The sequence below is a fragment of the Balaenoptera physalus genome, assembly GCF_965194825.1.
Source record: "Balaenoptera physalus genome assembly, chromosome: 3".
Classification (NCBI taxonomy): Eukaryota; Metazoa; Chordata; class Mammalia; order Artiodactyla; family Balaenopteridae; genus Balaenoptera; species Balaenoptera physalus.
In genome coordinates, this window is record NC_138890.1 from 31,924,596 (window position 1) to 31,948,829 (window position 24,234).

Consider the following 24,234-nt stretch of genomic DNA (forward strand, 5'->3'; position numbering starts at 1 on the left):
ATTTATGTCTAGCTTGAAACTCTCTTTCTCACACTAGATGTTCACTGCCTATTGGACGTTAACAACTGCATGTATTACAAGCAAATCAAACTCATAATCTCTAACCATACATTATCATTTTTTTTTGATATCCTCGTCTCTATTATTGGAAGCACTATTCTCCCTGTCTATCTAGCTCACATTTTTAGGAGGGAAAGAAGCAAAAGTAACACAATATACATTGTGTATACACAATGATTCTCTAACCTCAATATCTTTCCACCTATAACGCTCTCATTTTTACAAATGACACCCCACCTTATTATTTCATCACTAGTAGAATGATAGCTGTGATTCCTTAGCCCTACTGTCTTCATTTTCCGCAATGCTTCTTACACATGACGGCCACAATAACTCTCCAAAATACCTGGCTCTGATTGTGCTACGCCTCCACTCAAAAACATTCACCAGTACAAATCCACTTAATCACAAGCTCCTCGGTCCGCCGTTCATGGTTCTTTATACTGTAGCCTTAAATCACCTTCTGAATCTAAATTCTCAACTATTCTACCACGTGAGGCAATATCCAGACTCAGCTGATAATTTTACTTTTCTTTGCGTATGTTCTAAACTTTCATACTTTATTCTTGCCTTCTGCCTGAGATACCACCTCGCATATATGCCTTGTGAGTGTGTTCTTGTTTTGCAAATATCCTTCCTCCAATCTATGGCATCTGTCTACTTTGAACCTTCCCAGAACTGAGCCAAGGGCCTTACATGTAGGTTCTCAATAAATACTTGTTAAATTCAACTGAACTGAATGGAGTTTCTTTCACAGACTCATAATAAAGTTAAATGTACACTTGTCTTTATTTTTCTTCTGTAACTGGTCTTCCTTAGTACTCCTCCCCTACTGTTTTTTTTTTTAATGTTGCAAAAACATCAACTGAAAAGAAGTTACAAAGACACATGGGAACATCTGCTCTCAGAAGCCACTTGAAAAATAAGTATGCCACAGAATGGGGAAAACATCTGTGCAGTGTTCATGAGATTACTAGCAGTGCTGTAGGAAAGCCCTAGAGAAAACGCGCACGCATGTGCACACACACACAGACACACACACAACACACACCAAAATCTGGAAATGAGTCTTAGCAAGAAATATTGGACCATCCAGTTGGAGACCAGAGTGCTACTTTATTCTCCCTCAACTTTCTGACGTAGTGTTTTTTTCAGGAGGAAAAGCAAACATTAGTTTGTGTTCCTGAATCAAAAACTTTCACACTGTAACTTCAGCTGATTAATCTGAGTTGTAAGTTTAAAAATGCCAACATTTAATCTCAAATGATACAAATAATCTCATAATTAAGAATAATGAACTATAGGTAGATTCCAGGCAGCTGCCTATTACTGTAATAGAAAAAGCTAAATTGGCATTGGAAGACTTGAGTTCTGTATTGGATTTGCAACTAAAATTGGCCGTTTAAAAATGAAACATTTTAATTTTTATTTGTTTTATTGAATTTTATTAAATTTAAAATCAGTTTTTGCCCTTTGTATCTTAATCAACATTCCCTCTATAAAGGGAGAACTACTGTTCAGATCTGGCCTCACTCAAACTGTGACACTCCTATAAACTACACTGAACCTTTAGTCTACAATTAACTCAGAATCAGTCCTTACATAAGATAATATTAAAAACTAATTTGTCCTCTTCCTCCCCACCAAAACAAACAACACAGACTGTTTTCATTAATATAATAATGTATGTTATCTTGGACAAACCAGAGTAGGATCTTAGAGCCTTCACAGGTCCAAAAATCTGTTTAATCAGTTTTGTCAGAGTCACTTAAAATTCTGGGAAATGTACAAAAGTAGGGGGTTTGCTGTTACTCGTTTTTGGACTTCTGGGGGCTCTAATGTCCTAGTATAGTTTTCTCAAAGCATTCATCTTCAGCTTATGGTATGCTTTAGAATATACCCAGAAACTGTGGATTAAGGATACCAAAAGCAAACAGAATTTCAAGGAAGCAGTAAGCCTGATAATGTTTTGTTCAATATATATGGTGAGGACAAGACATTTAGATCTGGGAGACAAAATAATCACATAATCCAGTCTTCTTAGTTAACAAGTACTACACAAGAGGTAAAAATTAACCAATTACAGCAAAAAGTTTAACCACGGCAATACAGAAATGACTAGATATTGGATATATTCTTCACCATGCTTCAGGATAGAAGACTTTTAGACCACCTACCACTTCTCTTAAAGGTGATATATATATATATATATATATATATATATATATATATATATATACACACACACACACATCTTAGTTATCTTTTCCTAATTTTAATTCAAAGTTAAAGGGGTCATCTTATTTTTGTTCTTTGCAAATACATTATCTTGGAGAAGAGATGAATTAAAAGAATGATGAGGTTGCTCCCCTCAAATATAAAAATAACTGTGACAAGGAAGAACTCATTTTAATCTGTGTTGCCCTTGAGGGCAAAACTAGGGCCAGTGGCTACACAAAAGAAAAAGGCAGATGGTAGTTCACTATAATAAGAAATGTTTAAACATTAACATTAAAAATGGTCTAGTAATTAATATAACTTCCTTGTAGTGGAGAGAATGCTAATCCCTGGAGGTGTTCATTCAGAGGCAAGGGAAATAGATGTTGGGGATATTCTAGAGAAGATTCTATACTAAGTTTGTACAAAATTACCTCTTTATTAAAGAAAAGTTCTTTATTTACTCATTTAGAGTTGAAAGAAATGACAGCAAATAAATTAATAACTTCTCCCTCCAGGAAAGTAAAGGAGCAGCCCTTTTGGAATGGTGTGTCAATAAGAATTTGGCATGCTGAACTTGGAAAGAACTGGAGGAATGGGAAAAAATACCATAGCCTTTTTTTTTGCTTTACTCTGTAACATGGAAGGGACTTTAATACATGCCTTATCAGTGGTTCAGCTCAAATGTAATACAAGCTAATATATTAGTGATTTTCCTTCAAAGCCCTGCCCTCTGGAACCATCAAGGGAAGAGGAAGGAGACTTATTCAGATGCTAGAGATTTGAGTGATATTAAGCAAATCACTTACCTTTGTTTAGTTTATTTTCATCTCAATGGCTGATCATTTGAGAAACAGCATACTGTCCATTTTAAATATTACCATTATTTGGCTCTAAACCTGCCTCCTTCCTGTCGCCTAGATGGAGGCCGATCTTGAAAAATGGCTAGCACGCATCACCAGTTCAGTACCCCCTCCCCCCGCCAAAAGAAAAAAAATATGAAGATAGATAGACAGTTAGGGCTAAGAAAAGTGAACCTTGAGAATTCTACAAAAGGACGAAATGTCTTAGAAGAATTTCCATATTTATATACTCTCAGTGTTTTTACTTAAATCACTTGCAGATCGTGAAATGGGGCCACAGGGACTTTAAGGCTTTATGATCAGAATGACTATGTGTGTTTCATTTCATCTTAGGCCCTGGAAAAATAAATATTCTACTTACCCAGCCTGGCACCAAGGGATAACGAAACTATTTCCTTATGGTCTCCTGGTGGGTCAGCATCCTCCTGAAAATATTCTTCCTACAGGGTGAAAAATAAAGCTCCATATAACAATACATAAAATACTTTTTAGCTCTTTAGAAGAAAAATCCAGGATAAATTTTAGCTGTTATTATTATCATTATTATCTCTCACTCAATCAATATAATCTGACACATTATATTCCCTTTTGGCTCATGGAACCCCCTTCCTGAATGTTAGTTCATAAAAAATTCACATATAGTAAAAAATTCTTTATGCCTAGAAATTCAGTGAACCCCATCATTTATGGAAAAGCTGCCCCTTCTGATCATATAAAAAAATTGCTTTTCTTGGATGTTTGTATTTCCATCAATAGAGTGTTCTATCAAAAACAATCCAAAATATGGAAACAAAAAAAGGTTAGTGGAAAAGAAACAAGATCATACTACACAATCCGTTTCTATAAACCAATCTTGAGTTTCAAGACATTTTCAAAGGCATTAATTTCCCCATATTCTCTTCACAGAGCTGAAATTGATCTTTTTTTTTTTTTAAAGGTATGAATCTTTTCAAGGAGTACCATTTAAATGCTGAGAGCATCAAATTCAAAAATGAGGAATCCTTGCAAGGACTCCATAATGTCTCAATTTCAATTCATTGCAAAGACTAAAATAAATTGTATATGATTCTTCCAAAGTGGTACTTATTAGTATATTGTAAAGGAACAGGAAATAGAGAGGTTTTTTTCAGTTATGTAAAAAAAAAATGGAAATTAGATGCTTAGGGAACCCTCTTATCACAATGGAGTTTTTAATCACAGCATTGCACTAAATTAGAGAATGGTCGATACTGTGTCTCTATTTTAACTAAGGAGAGATGGTGCCTGAATATCATTCAACCTAAAATTCAGATTTCTTTACTGTATCTTTAGTATGTATGGAAAGTCAACTTCACTGGTCATATCTCCTGGAGCTTAGAAACTGATTCATCTAACAAGATTTCCAAATAATTAATGATTGCGTAATTGCATCCAAAGTACCTACTCAGCTCTGCTATTGCAGTGCAGATGATCATTTGACCTGTTCAAGTTGTGCAACTGATGAAAATATTTTTCTTATTCCTCTTCCTTGTTTTGAGCAGTAATTAAATATTCATTAAATAAAGAATATATAATGCCCTTTTCATGTATACTTGGGTCATGTTTGGCACAAGTCTACTCACTTTCATGTTTCAAGATTTTAAAAATTTAACTATACCACCTCTTTGAAGATTTGCTTTTTCTTTTAAACTTTCTGTCTTTTGTTTCCTGAGCTCCAGTTTGACATTTTTAATTTCTATCCCAGTTTTGCCTTGTATACAATCACAATTATATAAAAAAGTAATTAAATCCAATGTTTGCAAAATTCAAATATAATTTTATTAAAAATGTAAATGAAAGGAAATGTATACCAAAATGAAAGCATTTTTATGCTTTCAAAATTATTTTATTTTAAAATAACTGAATTACTTATTAAAATTAAAAATCAAAATATAAATTAGAATATAATTTAAAAAAATTATTCAAATAAAACTAAAATGCTTTTTTGGAAATTTAACTTAATGTTTTAATATAGTTTTGTAAAAATAAAATATAATTTTAGCATTCATTGTCTCTCTAGTGAGTAATGTAAAAAATCTGTATCACACTTCGTAACACTTCAAATGTATTTGTATAGATTTGTATAATATACACAAATTTAAGAATATATATTGTTTAATGATTTAAAACTTCTTCAGTTTCCATGTGCAACTGTGGTGAACACCATGCTAATTCATGACTACCTCAGGACCACAAATTGGAATAGGAAGAGAACAAGAAATGGATATTCAGAGCTACTGGGAAATACTATTTCATCATTCACGAATCTATTACACGTATGCTGAGAGAAAGAACTTGAAAAGTCAATTAATTTGTCTTTTCTCTTATTTAAGTGCTTCCCTGCTCAAAACCTCCCTGTACTCTGAAGCAGTGTCCGTCTTCAGTGTTGGCTGTGACACAACCCACAACCTTCAGAGCATTTGAACTCATTTATTTGCCTTTTTAAGACAAGAGGCAAGAGGTCTGAAGAAGCACTTTCCTGGTGTCTGAACTGGGATCTTAAGGGTGATAAGCAGCCCTGTGCCAGCTTTAAATTCCAGAACCTGAGAGTAAAATATCTCATCTTTTCAATAAACTTATTTCTTTGTGTTTTTGAGACACGCAAGACTCTCTAAAACATATGGAACAAGGCAAGGACTTCTCTTGTCCATACCTATAAGTGTTTTACTGCTGGAGACAAGGATAGCAAAGAGAGTTACTTTTCTTTACACACTCTATCTTATGGATTTTTTAACCACATAAATATATAACCAAATCAAAACGTACACATGACTCACGTTGGATTTTCCTAGAAGCAGGTCCTAAAACAAGAATTACTTTTATGTAGTTTATTGCAAAATGGCCTCAGGCAACATTGATAGAGAAGTAGGGAAGTAAGACAGGAAAGGGAAGAAAGCTAATCAAGTGTACACTGGCAGCCTCTGTGGACAGCTGGAGCATAATCCCATGGGGGCTCTGGGAAGCAGCGCAGAGCACATGCCTCAGAGATCTTTCTCTTGAGGGACAAGAGAGGTGATCTTTTGTCAATCAATTCCCTTCAGTCATTAATTGGGCATTGCTTCCCAAGGGCATTATTAGTACCCTGGCACTTCCAGCCTGCCTCATGCATAGGCAGAATTGGGCTCCAGAGCTCAGAGATCTTTCAGGCCAAGAGTCTCCAGTACTGGCAGTGGTGACTCATTTTGGAGTTGACATGCTGCAAAATGGTCTGTTGGAGATGGGGGTGGGAGGATATAAGCAAGAAACTGAGAGTGTCTGCTTCAATTTAAAAAAATACACAATTTTTTTTTTAATTAAGAGAAGAGGGAACCCTCTTACACAGCTGGTGGGAATATAAATTAGTACAACTATTATGGAGAACAGTATGGAGGTTCCTTAAAAAACAAAAAATAGAACTACCATATGATCCGGCAATCGCATTCCTGGGCATATATCTGGAGAAAACCATAATTCAAAAAGATACATACACCCCACTATTCACTGCAGCACTATTTACAATAGCCAAGACAAGGAAGCAACCTAAATGTCCATCGACAGAGGAATGGATAAAGAAGACGTGGTACATATATACAATAGAATACTATTCAGCCATAAAAAAAATGAAATAATGCCATTTGCAGCAACATGGATGAACCTAGAGACTGTCATACTGAGTGAAGTAAATCAGACAGAGAAAGACAAATATCATATATCACTTAAATGTGGAATCTAAAAAAAATGGTACAAATGAACTTATTTACAAAACAGAAACAGAGTCACAGATGTAAAACACAAACTTACGGTTACCGGGGGAGAAATGGGGGCAGACGGATAAATTGGAAGATTGGGATTGACATATACACACTACTACACATAAAATAGATAACTAATAAGGACCTACTGTATAGCACAGGGAAATCTACTCAATGCTTTGTAACGGCCTATATGGGAAAAGAATCTATAACAGAGTGGATATATGTATAACTGATTCACTTTGCTGTACAGCAGAAACTAACACAACATTGTAAATCAACTACACTCTAATAAAATTTTTTTAAAAAATCAAAAAAAAGAAGCAATATTTGCCTATTCAGTGAATGCAAAATTCAAAATGAAGTCAGATTTTCCCTTATTCCAAAGGTCACGTAAGTCAGATGTAGCTTTATTGTGATGAAGGAACATACATTAATATTTGCAATATTAGCAACCCTTATATCCACGCAGTGTCATTGGGGCTAAGCTTATGTCTTTTTTATAATATAAAAAATAAAACTTAAAATTTACAGCAAATAGGAACATTGTGATCTTGACTACTATTAATGGCTGCATTTATAAATTCAGCAGCATCTTTTCAGTATGTTTTCCCAACATACTCCAAGAGCCTTTATAAACACTTTGTATACATTTACTTACAAAAATCCTTTAAGACCAAATCAATGCTTTATCTTTCCCATGCCTCAGGCTAGGAAAAACCTGCAAATCTCTGATATTATACGGAAGTACACCTATTCTCAGTGGACCTAAGCAGTTTTGTTTCCTCTCTCTCTTTTCATGAAATCTTTAAAAATATTATATGAATTTATTGTATCTCCTTTAATGTCATCTGAAGTAGGCCATCCATGAAAGTGCTTATTGTTTTAAAAAGAATTGGTCTTTTTAAGAAAAGAATATCATAATTCTGCGAGTCGGACTTAATGGTTCTAAAAATAAGTCAAAATTCATGCAGTAGATTAATTCTTATCAGTGATGAAACTGTGACCTAAATCTTATTTAGAATAAGACACTTTAAGAAAAAACAATAATGGTGCATTTGCTTGGTCCTTTTTTTTTTTTTTTTTTCTATTTCAGATGTAGTCCACATATTTTTCTTTTAATTTTTAGAGCTAGGTTATCAAACTTAAGAAAGATCTGCTCCTAAAAACTTAAGTTTCAAAGCTTACACATTATGAATTTTATTTTCTTTCAAAAAGCAACAAGCAAATAAAACATGTAAACACACATAACCATTACTAATGGAAGTGATAATTGTTGCGTATGTAGGTACAGACATAAGTTTCAAGAGTATTTTTGGGTGATGAAAATTGCTCATATAAAATTACATATGTATGAATTTTATATATATGTAGCTGATTTTCTTTTAAAACACTCCCTTTAATTTCTTTTTGTTGTTGTTGCTTTAAAAAAGAGAACAGATATAGCCTGCAAATTCCAAGCATCTAACACTAGAAAAAAATGATCTGTTTGTCTCCTCACAACACAAAACATTTTCATTAGAATTTAATTCACTGAGTGTGTTGATTTTTCTACCAGTTAAGAAGAGTTTATGTTGTGTCTCTATGAGAAATTTCTCCCTTGCAGTAAGACATTATTTAAAAACTAGGAAAGAAGGAAAATGAAGTGTGGGATAGGCAACATGCTCCTTTTTTTCCCCCAAGATCTACAGACTTCAATGTAATTAAGGAAAAAATAAAACCTCTTTAAATACAAAATTGCCACATACAAAGAATACACAAATGTAAAGGTATTTGTTAATTTGGAGAAACATTCTTCCCCTTTCCTGTCAAAGCACATAGTTTAGAAACAAATTAGATTTCCATGCATTCTGGACATTTCTGATTTTTCTTTCATATTATTCAAAGTGTCTTCATCTTGTGATTATTCTTCTACCTATGGTAAAAATCCTTTTGTGGCAGGCCACATTGTTACTATTGAACAATGAGGGATGTTATCAGCAGAGGAGCATGAAATCAGGAGTACATAAGAATTAGGAGCTAATAAGGCTAGAATCCATTAACATGACAAATTCCATTTTCTAAAGCCATAGACATAAATATTTTTAAGAAAACTAGATACTAAATTATAATTGTTTCTAAGTGTTTCTGTAGATTTCTTTTGGCTTTCCTAACCATTAAAAAGACACCCTTAGCTCTTGGTACCTATAAAGATGTAAGAACCCACAAACATGGTAGCAACTGATCCTTAGATACCCAAGAAACAAATCAGGGGGATTCAGAAAGGAAGCTAAGAAATAAATAGTTCACTCTATTGGGTGATTGGTGATATTTAAGCAGAAAATGAACTACAGCAAAACAACAATTATGAGTTCTCTACTTGATCTGTAAGTAAATTCTCAAGGAGTATACAAATTTTAAGTTTTAAAAATTTTCTGTAAGGTACAGACAAACACAAAGCAGAAAGTTGGAGTGAAATGTTTCTGAACTTCTCCAGAGGAGTATGGGCTTGCTGATAAAAAGTAGCATTTAAATTTTTTTCCCCAACAGAGTAATACATAAACCCTTTTTCTTTCTTTTCCTCATTCTAAATGTTAGCACTCTTGAAAATGGCTTTGAGTTACACTGGTTTGCTTGATGTCCAGTTTCAGGGTGATTGAGAAATACTTAGATTATATCTCCCAAGGCAGAGTGAGATAGAGAGCTTAAAAATAATCTAGCCACTCTGGATATTTTAAGGCAAAGGGAAATAGTATTGTCCTCCACATTGGACAGCAGAGCCCAGGGCTCCCATGTCTCCACCTCCATCATCTCAATCATCTACATAACTATTCTAATTATCTAACTTTGTTAACACAACCTTAAGGTCCCCGTAGATACCTCAGAACATTCTCTAAATTCTCTTGGATACCAGTAAATCCAATTTACATGCCTTCAATGCTTGGTTTTGGGACAATAAAACATTTACTTTATCAAATCCCATTTAATGCAAAAAAATAAAATCTTCTGTCTTAAATAGCTAAAATACATAGGCTTCCCAACTGTACCCCCCAAATTCAATTAATATGTTAAATATGTATATTAAGCTCTTTTACAAACCGAAATCAAGCATGACTGAAACCATCAGAGTACTGAGAAACCAGTCTTCAAACACTTATCAAGACGGTATTGTTCAAAAAGTTTCAATTAGATTAAAAAAAGAACACAAACAAATATAGGTACTTAATTCATTAATAGCTTGATTGTTACTAGGATTTTGAAAATGTGGGCTCTGTGGCGGAGAGACACGCACACACAGTTCTAATTAACACCAATCACAAACGCTAATGGTAGAACCTACTGCTTAAGTAAATGAACATCCTTACCCCTGCTGCTTTGAAGAGCCTGATAGGCGTGCACTTTATTGACAAAGTAAGCTAATTTACAGAGTGATTGTCCAAGAGGGAACTGCTGTTTATTTGCAGAGTTTTCCCCATTGAACTCACAGGGCAAACATTGCACTTAAATTGTTAATTAAAATATCAACAGATAAAAATGTAAACATTGGGTTTGCTGCAGAGTAGAGTGACATATATTCATTCAGAACCAAATCCTGAGCCCCTCCTGATCATTGATTTCTGAGGAATGAGAGTACGTTCTCTGAAAAGGTTAGGAGGCTGAGCTTTATTTGTACCCAAAGAATAACACTGATGAGGATAAAACAACAAACTCTGACTCTCAGCCTATCTACGTAGAGGAACCGAGAACCTAAGGGGGTCTCCACGTACTTTATGCCTTCAGTGATAGCCATCTGTTTACCAGATGTGTCCATCCTAAACCTGAAGAGTTTAAGGGTGCAGTGAAAGCAGGCTGCTGCTGGTGCGTTTTGCTTAAGAAGAAATTGTGGTAAAGACCAGAAAGGAAGGAGGCCCACATCCACTTAGCTCCAAAAGGAAAATGTGTCTCAAATGTGAAATAAAAAAAGCCTGTGGCTTTTCCTGAAAATGTAAAAGTTAATTCTGGAAACCAAGACTATTACTGTGAAATTTTGCAGTAAGTGGATAAATGCTGCTAGTTTGACTCGTTTTGGTTGGTTTCTTTCTAAGGTATTTTATTTACCCTATCTTCTTGGGCTACATAGCTAAAAAAGAGCCTTACTTGATTCTTTTCTTAGAATGAAGAAGGTATATCCTTGCTATTCTGAATCAAGCCTTGGGTTATTTCTAGAAGTGCACCTGATGATACGGAAAGTATGACCTTTAATACTGGAAAACCAAATACTGTTCCTGAAATTCACTTCTCTGGACCTTACTGTCTTTTTCAAACTGGGTTCTGAGGAAACCCAGCGTTTCCTCAGGAGCTGAAGAGGGAGGTGGAGGGAGTAGAATTTCAGGAGCTCTCCTTTCCTTGCCTCCAGAACAGCAGATTTTTATCTATACCTGGTATTGGCATTCTAGCCCAAAGCTAGTCCGAAGAAAGGGTTTGATAGGAGGGAAAGGTGGTAGGATGGGGGGCAGGGACAGAGGACAAGATCTCCTAGAAAAGATGACTTCAAATTTCCCTTGAGCCATGCAATTTTTTATAGCTGTATGTTTTTAAATGACTATTTTAACTGACAGAGAAGTCTTTAGACGTGTGCATACGTGTGTGTATGTATGCATGTGTGTGTATGTGTGAGAGAGAGAAAGTCAGAGAGAGACTGAGAATTTGAACACTGTTCCTTGTTTATGTGCGTGTGCCTTACCACATGGGAAATATGAGGGTCAAAATAACATACCAAGTGAAGGGTGTGTTTTGCCCATTTCCCCACAGTACTTGAATACTAAAAGAAGTTCTTAATAAATGAAACAAAACAAGTTATCCAAAGATTTTCAGTGAACTTGGGAAGTGAGCCGATGGGCCATGTGCTATGTTTTTCTCATCTGTAAAATGCCATCCTTACCACACAGAACTGTTAGAAGATGTAATAAAACACATACAATTTCAGCATTTAGAGATACCGTGGGTGCTCATCTACTTAGTTTTTAATCCAGTGCTATTCAATGTGAAGCCACAAACGCAAGCCACGCAAGTAATTTAAAAATTTTCTAGTAGCTCCACTTAAAAAGTAAGAAACAAAACAAAACAAAAAACTGAGTTTAAAAAAAAAAAAACACTGAATTTTTAAATTAAGTTTTTCAAATTTGGAGTTACAGCACACTGCATTGCACTAGTCACATTTCACCTGCTTGGTAGCCATGTGTGACTGTTGGATCTGTAATGGACAGTCTTAAGCCTTGAGTGTGTACTCTGCACAAATGGAAGGGATATTAAAACTGGATTTATTTCATTTCTCTCCAGTAATAAGGATAAGGGAACACAGTTCTCCTTGTAATATGAGCTCTTAATCAATGCCCAAACCAACTCTTATATTCTTGGAAGTATCTCCACTTGCCTAAGAATACTGGTTGGGCTCAAGGCTTGGTGGAACATGTCTAGGAACCAAGAAATAGCTCTGAAGAAATGGAGTTGCCCAGAGCTAGATTGGTTCTAGGAAAAGTGTCAGGTTCACAGGGAGTAGCTACAGAAATGTCAACTTAAAATTCAAACCTCTCAAGCAGTCTTGCAGTTCACTAGTAATAGTTAAAAACATTTTCTTGCTTGCTTTTTAGGAAACCTAAAGTGAAAACAAAATAATGTGTTCTTTTTCTCTGTGAGTTCCCATAGCTCTCTATGTACTCTGCTACGACAGCCTTTACAATGATATTTTATGATTACCTAATTTGTATACCTAATTTCCCTGTTTGATGGGAACAAGGCGCTGTGTCATATTTATTTTTTTACCTATAGTTTCAAGCACAAGGCCTGACACACATTAGGTGCTTAATAAATGTCAAAAAAAATTGACTGCTTAAAGAGTATTTATACTTTTCAAAGGTCTAGGTTAACTATTAGTACCAAGCATTGTTTTTACAACATTTTTTTATTAAAATATAACACATGATTTTTGATGAAAATGTTAAAAAAAGAAAGTATATGTAACTCCAACATTGCTGCTATAATTTTTAAACCTTCTGATATTTTATTCTTCAGGTTTTTTTCCCCCCTATACAGGCTACAAAGACATATGCCATATTTTACTCCAAAATTTCAGATTATATCTGTTTAAGTTTCATTAGCCTGCTTCTTTAGTTAAATATATTGGAAAAATTTTTCTATGTCATTACATACCACATCAGTTAAAAGGATTTTATATGAAAAATTTTAACCATACAAAAAGTAGAGAAAATAATATAACAAGCCCAACTGGACCTAATGCCCGAGTTTAGTAATATCAGTGTTTTGCCATTCTTATTTCATTGAGCCCCTCATACTTTATGGCATTGTTAAGGACTAAATATCTGTGTCTCCTTCCCCCAGTTCACATGTTTGAAGCCCTAACCCTCAGTGTGATGGTCTTAGAAGGAGGGGGCCTTTGGGAGGTAATTAAGCTTAGATGAGGTCATGAGGGTAGAGCCCGCACGATGGGATTAGTGACCTTATGAGAAGAGGAAGACACCAGAGCCATTCTCTCCCCATTGTAAGTACACAGTGAGAAGGTGGCCAACTGAAACCCAGGAGGAAGAGAGCTCTCACCAGAGTTTGACCAAGCTGGCTCCCTGATCTTGGACTTCCAAGGCCCAGTTAACGTGGAAACACAAGATACTATAGCCAAATGTTTGTCCCTGTCACTATCTGTTTCTTCCTCAGACTAATTCTTAAAAGTAAAACTATTAAATCAAAGGGCTTGCAAAATTACGCTTTTGCCCAAATTTATTGTCCAATAGTTCTCCAAAATTATTGTAACTATTTATAACCTATTGATAGTATAATTTAATACTTTTTACCAAGCTGGTAAAAATGTTTAGTATTAGTTTTATTTACATTTTATTACTTGTATTTTTCATGTTCAATAAATATGTATATATTTTTTCTTTGAGAATTGCATATTAATTTCTATTGGCCATTTCTCTACTTTCATATGTGTCTTTAGTTACTGATTTATAAGACCTATTTGTATATCAAGGACACTAACGTTTTGCAAAATAAATTGCAAATATTTTTATCCATTTTTGATTTGTCGTTAATTTTGTTATATGAGAACTAAATTATTGTGATTATATCTAAAAATGTATTCTTCTATGGTTTCTGTCTTTGATTTCATAAAAAACAATTTTCTCCATTCAAATATTATATATTTATATTTGACTATGTTTTTCAAAATATTTTTACCTTTCTTTAACATGAATATCTCTATTTCATCTGGAAATTATTTTAGTCTAAGTCACAAGTTAGGGATATAACATTATTATTTTTTTGCAATTATGAGCTAATTGTCCCAATGCCATTTACTGAGGTATCCAACGTTTCCTTATTTTTACCAAATATTAAATACTTATATGTTAGGATACAGTGTTAGATATTATATTGTGGGCCATTGATCTTTCCCAGGTATTTCTTCATCAGTACTACATCATATTATTGCTGCTATTATTATTTTTGTGATGGGCTGTGATTTTATGTTATAATATCTGGGTAGGCAAATTCTCATCCATTAGGTCCTTTAAGATTTTCTTTGCTAACTTCTTGTATTTAGAGTTCAGATAATTTCCAGTATAATTTTCAATAATATCGTCTTGGTTCTATTCTTAACGCCCTGAGTTAGTTGGAGAAATATGTTGCCTCCTTTGCATTCCTCCCTCATTTCTGTATGCTAAGCCTAGGACCAGCTGACGCACCTCTGTAAATTAGGTAAAACTAATATTTCTAGTCATTCCCTGCCATTCATGCCTGTCACCTTCTGTTGCCCCAGATGCTTCATGGTGTTGCCTACCTGGGATCTGACCTCCCTACTTAGCTGACAACATAATGTTAATTTATCAGTATGTTAACATACTAATCAAATAATCAAGGGACTAGTGTCAATAACCTACTTGCATTTATGAAACAGGCCCCTTCTAGAGAAATAATAATTTAACCCAGTTCTCACTAAATTTCAGTTACTTTCATAATTTTTGCCACTTCCACATACAGTTATACTTTTAAAAAATGGAAATTCCTACTTTAGCTTTGCCTTAAGGACTATGTAGTGGATAAAGGGTTTGGTTTGTTACCACATTTTTAAAACAACACATGAAAACAAACATACAACTGTTAAGACTAATCATGTTCCCTCTCACAGAAAGCCATCTCATACATCACATGATATGCATGAGTAGATGTGGGAAATATTGTCTTAATTCAAAGATTCATACTAGCAGTTCCCAAACTTATCTGCACTTTCAATCAATGCCCAGCCTCCAGCCACTCTCAAGACTAATAAATTCACAATGTACGAGAGTGGGACACAGGCATCCATATTCTTTGAAGTTCCCCAGGTAATTTTAATATGCAGCCACGTTTGGAAAGCACTGGTTTGTATTACTTAAACCACCTTCCTCTGTGGCTGTCTATTGTGACTATGTTGGGACTCTTCCCATACAAAGTTGTCAGTGCAGAAAGAAAGTTGGATTGCGGTCAAAACGTCAAAGTTTTCTAGTTTTCTGATCTTAAGTTCGTTTCTCTGATCCTTAGTTTCTTCACCAACTAAAAAATAAATAAATAAATAACATACTTTGTCTTAAAGCAGCATTTCTTAAAGCTTCCTTGAGATCTGCCTTCATCAGATTGACCAGGAGATGTTTTTTAAGATAAAGAATTCTCCCTGTCCCCTACAGGGTACTCATCAGCCCCCCTCCCCTCTCCTCTCCTCATTTGCTGACACTGACTCTCTGGGGGAGGGACTCAGAAATCTGCATATTTACCAAGTGTCCCAAGTGATTTTTGTGCACAGTAAAGTTTTCATTATCTTCAGTCCTAAGGAGTTGAAGGATATGAAGTATATTAAATCATGTTACAAACTGACATACACCCTACTAAAATAGAGTATGGTTAGAAAACCAAAAATAAGATGCTATATGATTTAAATCCCTTCTTGCATCTACCCATTCTCCCATGCCTTCTCCAATGTTCATGTTCTATTTTGGATACAAATGTACAGTTGCTTACTTAAGGCAAAGAAGGACTAGAGGTAATACTGCTTAATTCCCGGGCTAGCAGTATGTGTGCCCCTTGGTAGGTGAACACAAATAAACCTCGTGCTGGGAAGTCTTTTCAGAAATGGATTCCTGTTCCCAATCCCTTACTATTTTGCAAGCAACGGGAGGGCAGATCTATTGTAAAGATGGCATTCTCATCTAATGAGGGCATCAGAAATCTGAATTAGAAGTTTGCCCATCCTGCAACAGAACCAAGTTCTGAATGAGAAGCCGTGCTTTGGTTTTGTACATTTAGTTTCAGATCCCAAAGTATATGCTTTTGTCCTAAACTTTAGTAATCATTTTGTCACCCATGAAACTATAGCAGTGATTAATCACATACATAATCTACAATAGCTCTTCTGTTGGGCTCCTAGTCCTGGAATAAATGATCATGTCAAGGATTAATCCATTTTATTTGCCTTAATCCTCCATTTTCATTCTCTTTCTCTTCCCCCTAACTGCACCCTGTTTACTCAGCTTTTGTGCAGAAGGGTTCCAGTTGAGTGTTTGACAATTGGAATCTGAATGATTAATAACAGTGAGAGAAACTGGACCAAGGGTTCAACAAACCATGAATAAAAACATTGAGCCCAAGGTCAGCAGAGGTTATACATGTACTCTGTCCTCACACAGAAAAAGGGATGGAGTCGGGGTGAGGGAGGAAAGCAGTTTCTTCAGGCATTAATGCCTCTCACTGAGGATAATCCGAATACAGCATGTCTAGCCATTCTCCCCAAACAGACGCCTTCTGTTATTCGACTTCCTGTGTAGGCCACCCAGCCTGGTGGAACGGCCCACTTCAGCAATTTCAAATCACAGTTAAATGCTGATGCCTCCAGGGCTTTGACTATTGCAAACAAAGTGAGCTGGCAAGTTGCAGAAGCTTCCCTAAAGTGTGATATAGGATCGTAAATTTTGCGTGATGGCTATTAAGCAGCATAAGTTGTAGTCAGAACATCTTACAAGCAACGTCCTCCAGGCCTTCCCGTCAGGGCTGAGAGGGCACCCAGCCCCCCAGCCCACATCGACAGGCAGGAGCATTTGGCATTGATTAATTAGGGGCCAGTCAGTGCTGCTTTTGAAACTTTTATGCATCTGTTTAATGTGAATGGTAGACTCTTACATTTCAGGAGGAACATTTTAAATACAGGGGCCAGAGCAAAGCCACACCCTAGCAAAAGCTCAATAAATATCAATTAATGATGAGGACCTCAGAGAGTGGCTCCAGGAAATGGGGAAATGAAATTTGGCTACTGTATTGGCAAATCAGGTACCAAGGAGCATAAAATAAACGTGCGGCACAATTTAAAAAAAGAAAGTTATTATGTGAATAGTATGACTTTACTACAATAGGAAGTCAGATTTTTACCCATTCAACTGGGTAAAATACTGGACTCATTCAACTAACACATTTAGACACGGCTTTGGGGCAAACACCAGGGGTAGCATAGTGAAGAAAATATATGTGGTCTCTGCCCTATAGGAACCCATATTTAATAAGGACAACCAAACACCAATAATAACCAACTCCTCCAGCTCATTAAGAAAGTGATCATAAATGTCAGATTTACTTTGAGGCTCACTTGGAGTGGAGAAAAAGTCTTTCGAGTTCCAACCTTTTGCATGTCAGTCAGCATGAAAGAAGCATGTTGTACAGACAGCCTGGAGACAAAACTATTTGCTGATCATGTGACAGATACCCAGTGGTTTTTGAGCTTAAGAATTAAGAAGATGACAAAATGAAATAAAGCCTAGTATATTTTGTGATCAAAATAGGCTAAGGCAGAATTTAAACAAGATAAAAATCAAAGATAAAATCAATAAAGTATGCTAGGAAAAAACCACCTTTACTTTGAATTCACAGAATTGCAAGCACTCTTCCTAGATGTTAATAATGACAAGATGGTATTTTTATTTTCTTAGTTAAATAGAATTTTCAACATCTACATTCAATTTCATGGAAATACTTTCAGTGATAATTGCTAAACATGCCAAGTGCATTTATAAAAGCCGGCATATATGTTGATAGTAGCAAATGTCTATATTTGGGATGTTTTATATAAACATAGACATTCGGTAATTATCACAGTTGCTGTTCATTTCAGTGGGGGGAGACGGCACAAATGCAAGACCAATTATTTCAGTTATAAGGCAAAAAGTATGCTTTTTGGATCACAATTTAAGCTCATTACATAAATTCACAGTGCCTCTATTTCTTTAAACAACAACAACAAAAAAAGTATTAAAACATACACATGTATTATGCAAAGACCCACATGTAAATTGCCTTAAAATAGTTCATCTAAAGAGATATTATAAATATAATAGGAGACAATATTTCATTGAGTGAAATCTCACAAATACATTTATTAATGAAATAAAATACTTAATTAAAACTCAGGGCTGCTGAGATGGGGAGAGTTCATTGTTTAGAAACTCTGCATTGAGAAAATTATAACTTTCATTCTAGTCGTTGGCAAAAAGACGTTGGATGGAAAGTAAATCAGTTAATCACTCTGTATTTGTGTCCTGTGGTCAATAACTAAATAATAATGATAATGATGATAATAATAATGTTACCAATTCCATAACAAATATAATAAGGACATTGATAATAGCAACAGGATAATAGCAGTTTCCATTAGCAGGACTCTTATTAGATGCTCACACATGATGTTCAAGTCAGTTAACTCTGTGAGATTCCAGGGCCAGAATAGAAGCACACGATCTAAAATGAGATACTTCTCTTAGTATGGCTTCTATCAACTGTTTCTACATTCCCTATTTTGTTTTCTTGTACCTTATCTTCATTTCTATTTCCACTTCCTTTCAGTATCCTTGCAAAGTTGTGAAGGGTCCACTGAATGACTGTCTCCCAGTGACCCCTTCCAGAACCCTTCCAAGAGGTTATGTGTATATATATTTGTTCTGTTCATAGGCTATGGGAGAAGGAGAATAAGATATTAAATGATTAGCAAGCTTCACAAGATAATCCGAGATTCATGGATGAATTGTATAATATCAACCATTACTATTACAGGATTTTGGAAGAGAGGAAGTATGGTGAGATAACTGTCCTGATCAAAGTGAAGAAAATATGGAGATCTTTTTGGCCCAATCACTGACGGCCTGAAAGCCAAACTGAGTCTAGATCGAGTATAAGGAATAGGGGACAATGAAGGTTTACAGGCAAGACACAAGTGTTAAACCTTACACTGGGGCTTAAAGGTAAGGCTTTTCTCTCTGATCTCTTAATTGTAATACTTGTCTGTGCCTGTACAGCAAATAAAAGTAGGTTTATTTGCCACAACCATCCCGACCTCAAATGCTACATGTAATGACATTCAGTTAGCTTACTTGAAAGGAGAATTACTACACATTTCATAATGGAACCTTATCCATTCCTCATGTCACATGTTCATACTGGCTGTTCATAAATTCTCTGCATGTGTCTTTGTGTGGTTAATTACTGTATCAAAATGCATGGTATCATAAGGACAAGATTTTTAGCAAATTTGTGAAAGGAATACATAAGTACTCAGTATTTGTCATCGAGTTTGAATTTCTAAAAGCCATGGGGTCTGGGCTAATTCTTTTAAGAATGAATCCCAGATTATATTTACCAAACAAGAACAGTAAAATCTACGTGGACTTTTAGCTATTGAATGCCTCTTAGTAACTCTTTATTGCATGACTTTCTTGTGGCATTCTGGGTGCTTTTACTTTTATAATGGGAAAGATATCGTTCCTGTTACTTGAAAGTCCAGATCATGTAGGTAGAGCCAGGTCTCCAAATAGCATATACATCTCACTTGAAACCTCCAGCTTTGGAAACTAAGAAGGGTTGGACTAGAACAAATGGTAGTAGGACAGGTTCTAACACTGGGGGTGTGGTGGTGCGTGGAACCAGGTCCAGAGTCTGGCTTGGGAGAATTGTGGAACTTGTTGGTTGACCACGGGGCAATAGTCAGCACACACATATCGACATGTGAGTATCTTCTGTATGGCTCTGATGGTCTACTGAGCAGTCTGGCACTGGCTTTTACCTTGTTAGTTAACACCAATGGTTTTCTATGACCGTGAGAATGTGTTAAAAAGGCACCATTTTGAAAAAGTGACCGCTTTCCCCACTCCATCCATTATGCTTCATGAATGGAAATCACATAAAGTGAGGGTTAGCAGCAATTTTCTGATTCTTTCTGTGAACTCAGAGTGATCTCTTTGACCAGCACGATGAAGGAGCTGGGGGCGATGTTGTGGGATAGATTCCAGGAGCCAGGCTTTTAAGCATTCAACCTCTTCATTCTTTAGAGTCCTTTCCTGATTTTTTGCTTTAAATATTCAGATTGGACAGAGACATAATTTCAAACTAAAACAAAGGGAGAGTGCTACTTTTGCTCAACAACACAACAAAGAGTAAAAAGAAACAAAGACAAGAAACACAGTTCTCACAGGATTTTTAGGGCAATAAAACTACTCTGTAGGATACTAGAATGGTGGATGCAGTCCTTATACATTAGTCCACATCCATAGAATGTACAACACCAAGAGTGAACCCTTGTGTAAGCTATGGGCATTGAGTGATAATGATGTGTCAATGTAGGTTCATCAATTGTAACAAATGTACCACTCTGATGGGGGATACTGGTAAAAGGGGAGGCTACGGATTTGTGGGAGCAGTAGGTATATGAGATATCTCTGTACCTTCCACTCAACTTCGCTGTAAACCTAAAACTGCTCTAAAAAAATAAAGTCTATCAAAAAAAAAAGAAAGAAACACATTTGTAAAACCACTGATCTAGTCTAAAGGAAGAAACAACCCTCGAGAGGATGAAGGCCTTGCCTTAGGTCATCCAGCTCATAAGTGTCATAACTGATGAGTTTCCTGAGATTGTGATTTCAATATTGTTTCAAAACACAATCACATTTTACAAGATGGCAAAAGCAATGACCTTTCTGTTGTGAGAAAGGTTTCTAAATCTCACACCAAACATGTACACAGGAAATGAGTCTCCTTCCTTCTCCTCTGGTGCTTCTTCCATTGCACCTCATTGTCTCTCAAAGAGCCAAGCCTTACGGTTGAAGCGAAAATTTCAGGAGATTCTTATTAAATTGCAAATACGTTATATGATTAGAATAAAACATCAATTGTATGGTAAATATGAATATACTGACACCTAAAAAACGTCATTTGCCATCTGGCTTTACAAGAATTAAGTCACTAGTCACTGCAGTCACTGACTTTCAACATACCCTGAAAAGAGTTCAGGGTGGAGCTCAGGAATGAGGCACTCTGTGCTCTGGGAAAAGCTGGCAGAACAGGCCTTCAGATAGTTAGATATTTCCAGGAGAAAATATTTTATGAATCCAAACTCTTGCATTTTCCCATACTTAGACAAGCACTAAAACCATTAACTAAGATATCTGACTAGCAGAAAACCTTCTACCAAAATGTGTCCTTGGCTGCACATACTCCCTTCACCAATATCACATATATACTGACCTCCCTACCTCCCCTCCCTGACCTCTTTGGAGCAGTTCCTCGGAGCTACTTGAGAAGCTATAACTCCCAGGCTACAGTCCTTAGTAAGTCCTCAAGTAAAACTGAACTTACAGCTCTCACGTTGTGCCTTCTTTTTTTTTTCCGGTTGACAACAGGTAGGGTTGAAAAGGGGAGAAGAGAATAAAGCATGGGTGGGGTTGGGAGAATAGTATTAGGAACAGCTAAGTCTGGAGAGGGCAAAAGTGATTCAAGTAAGAGTTTAAAGGACTGAGAGTACCAGAAGACCCTACAAGGATAGAGGGTGTGCACACGCACACACACATACACACACACACACACAACCTAGGGCAGGAGTCCTGAAAATATTCTTCACATCAGTAAATGAAAAAACAGTAATCTATTGGGACCTACCCTATAACTAGAATATAAGAAATAGTTAAATAATTATAGACCTATAATTTAACAAGCATATCTTCGTTAAATGACAGTTGCATTTTTTTTTTTTTAGTAAATAGATGTCCCTAATTACTGAGAGAGGCACAGCACAAATATAGCATATATGAAAAGAAAACCTTTCTAGAGTTTAGAAGAATTAAATTTGAAAAATAGAATGACAACAACTTTCTTTAATCGGCATTTTAGTTCTTTCCTTGCCAAATAAGAGACACGGCTGCTAGCTAAAGCAAATCAACCACTGAAGACAAGTAACAGATAATTAGTACTTACAGATATTTTAAAACTCTTAAATAGATTTTCATTAAATTAGTATGCTTTGACTTTATGGACTGATTTCTCATGACTTGCTGCAGCATAAAGCCAAGACAATTTATTATTGGGAAATGATGAGCTTCCTGGGACTGAGAACTTAGTATTGTTTCAGGACACAATCTCACTTTACAAGGTGGCACTAGAAATGATATTTTTCATGTGTGGAATGTTTCCGAAACTCATACAGAACATTCACATGTGAAAGCACGCTATGTTCATTTGCTATTCCTGTGATTAAAGTTAGTATCATTCAATTTAATCAACATTTTTGAGGGGACATATCATAGTGCTTTGAGGCTTTAGCTTTGGGTATTTTAGGAAGAAAGCACACACACAAATGTTAGGAACAAAAATGCATTCACATATTGTGAACACTGTAGAAGAGATGGTTGGGACTGACAGAAGGAGAGTCCTACACATACCCTATCTAATGTAATGAGCAGCCCCAGGAGGAATGGCCTCAAACTGAGTTTTTAATAATGAGAACCATAGATTCTGGCAGATAGGAAGAGAGAGTCGGTCCTGGGCATGAAAATTCCCATGAGCAAATTCAAATGACTTTGTGATGAGTAAAGGCAGGGGAAGGTAGGCAATTTAGCCTGACTGTAATTGAAAGCCTGGGTCTGGTGGGGATGAACAGTACGAAGGAAGGGAATGTGGTAAAGTGTTCTGCATTCTTGGAGGGAGGAAGAAACGTGTGTCCAAAGAGTTAATTCTATTGATTTTTGGGGTTGAACACACTTGTTTCTTGCAGCCAGCAGATGTTTTTTTCTACACTGCAAAAATTTGTGGTTGTGGGATGGGGTGTTGCATAATTAGAACAGGACCTAATGAACTAGAATGTCTTTTTTTTTTTTTTTTGCCTAGAGTACTTAATAACTTGATTACTTGAGAAGCTACTTAGAAACCAACTCTCTGGGACTGTGTTTATAGGAACTGTAACTCAGACCTAGTTCTGAGCAGATAGGATCATGCCACTCCCATGCTCTTTTTTCTTCAGAAAAATCCAAGCTCTTTTGCTGGGTTTTCAAGCTCCTTCATCAACTGACCCTTGGTGACCTCTCCTGCTCATTTTTCACTTCTTTATCTGGATAACTTTTACTTCGCTATGTAGATGGGGTTCAGGGGTTGACTCCTTTGGGAAGACATTTATGATTGCTTCTCACTCCTAACAGGGCTTTGTTCTTCCTTAGTGTTCCCATAAATAGCTATAGATGTTTCCATCACTGCATTTTCTGCATGAATGTATGTTACCTGTTACTGCTTCACTCGCTCCTCTAGACTATCTTGCTCATCACTGTCTTCTCAATTCTTAGCACAAGGGCTTCCATAGATTCAATATTCAGTATGTACTTGAGCTAAGGAGAATATTATCTATGAATAGCTTTGAGTTTTTCTTTAGGTAAATTGCTCTTGTGTGGTAATAATGTCTTATGCAGTTGATTATTAAACTGCCACTTATATTTGGGGGGTTAAGTTAGATCAACTTATTTTTATAATGTTTAACATATAATTTTATTTTGTTATATGATTTGATTCCCTAGTCTACATTTAGAAAAGCAACCTGTGGAATGTTTAAAAAATGTGAGCATTTAAATGGACATAGTGGGTCCTTACAGAATTGTCTACTGAGCACTTTCGTCTGGATATTGCCCCTCAAACTTTACCCCATCCACACGGTTATTTTAAGACCTAGGTTTGTTAGTTGTAGGTTAGTTGTAGGGGGATCCCCATCATCTAACGAGAGTTGACCAGTTAAATTTAGGCACCTAACCTGAGCTGAAACATGAGTCCCTCCCTAGGAATTCTGGAGATGAAACAGAGAATGTATGTTACTCTCTTTTGGAGAGCCTAGAATATGAGATGCAATTTTTGGCAACTAGATTTCCCTCCTAAAGGACCCTGGAAGCAAAGAAAATCTCCTTTGCAGAGAGAAAGAGAAGACTGACCATGATCACTGGAGAGAAGAGACAAAATATGGAAAGCATGTTTTAAACATGTGTGAATTTCTTGTTTCA

At 35.9% G+C, this 24,234-nt stretch overlaps 1 protein-coding gene across 2 annotated transcripts in view; it reads right to left on the minus strand.

Moving 5' to 3' along the window:
* Positions 1-24,234, minus strand: part of LOC309658213 (teneurin-2-like) — a 1,589,229-nt gene that overhangs the window by 909,488 nt on the left and 655,507 nt on the right. For both annotated transcript variants that reach the window (XM_082456602.1, XM_082456603.1), the window contains one exon: positions 3,502-3,580. The gene's annotated coding sequence lies outside the window, so the exon portion shown is untranslated. The remainder of the gene's footprint in view (positions 1-3,501; positions 3,581-24,234) is intronic.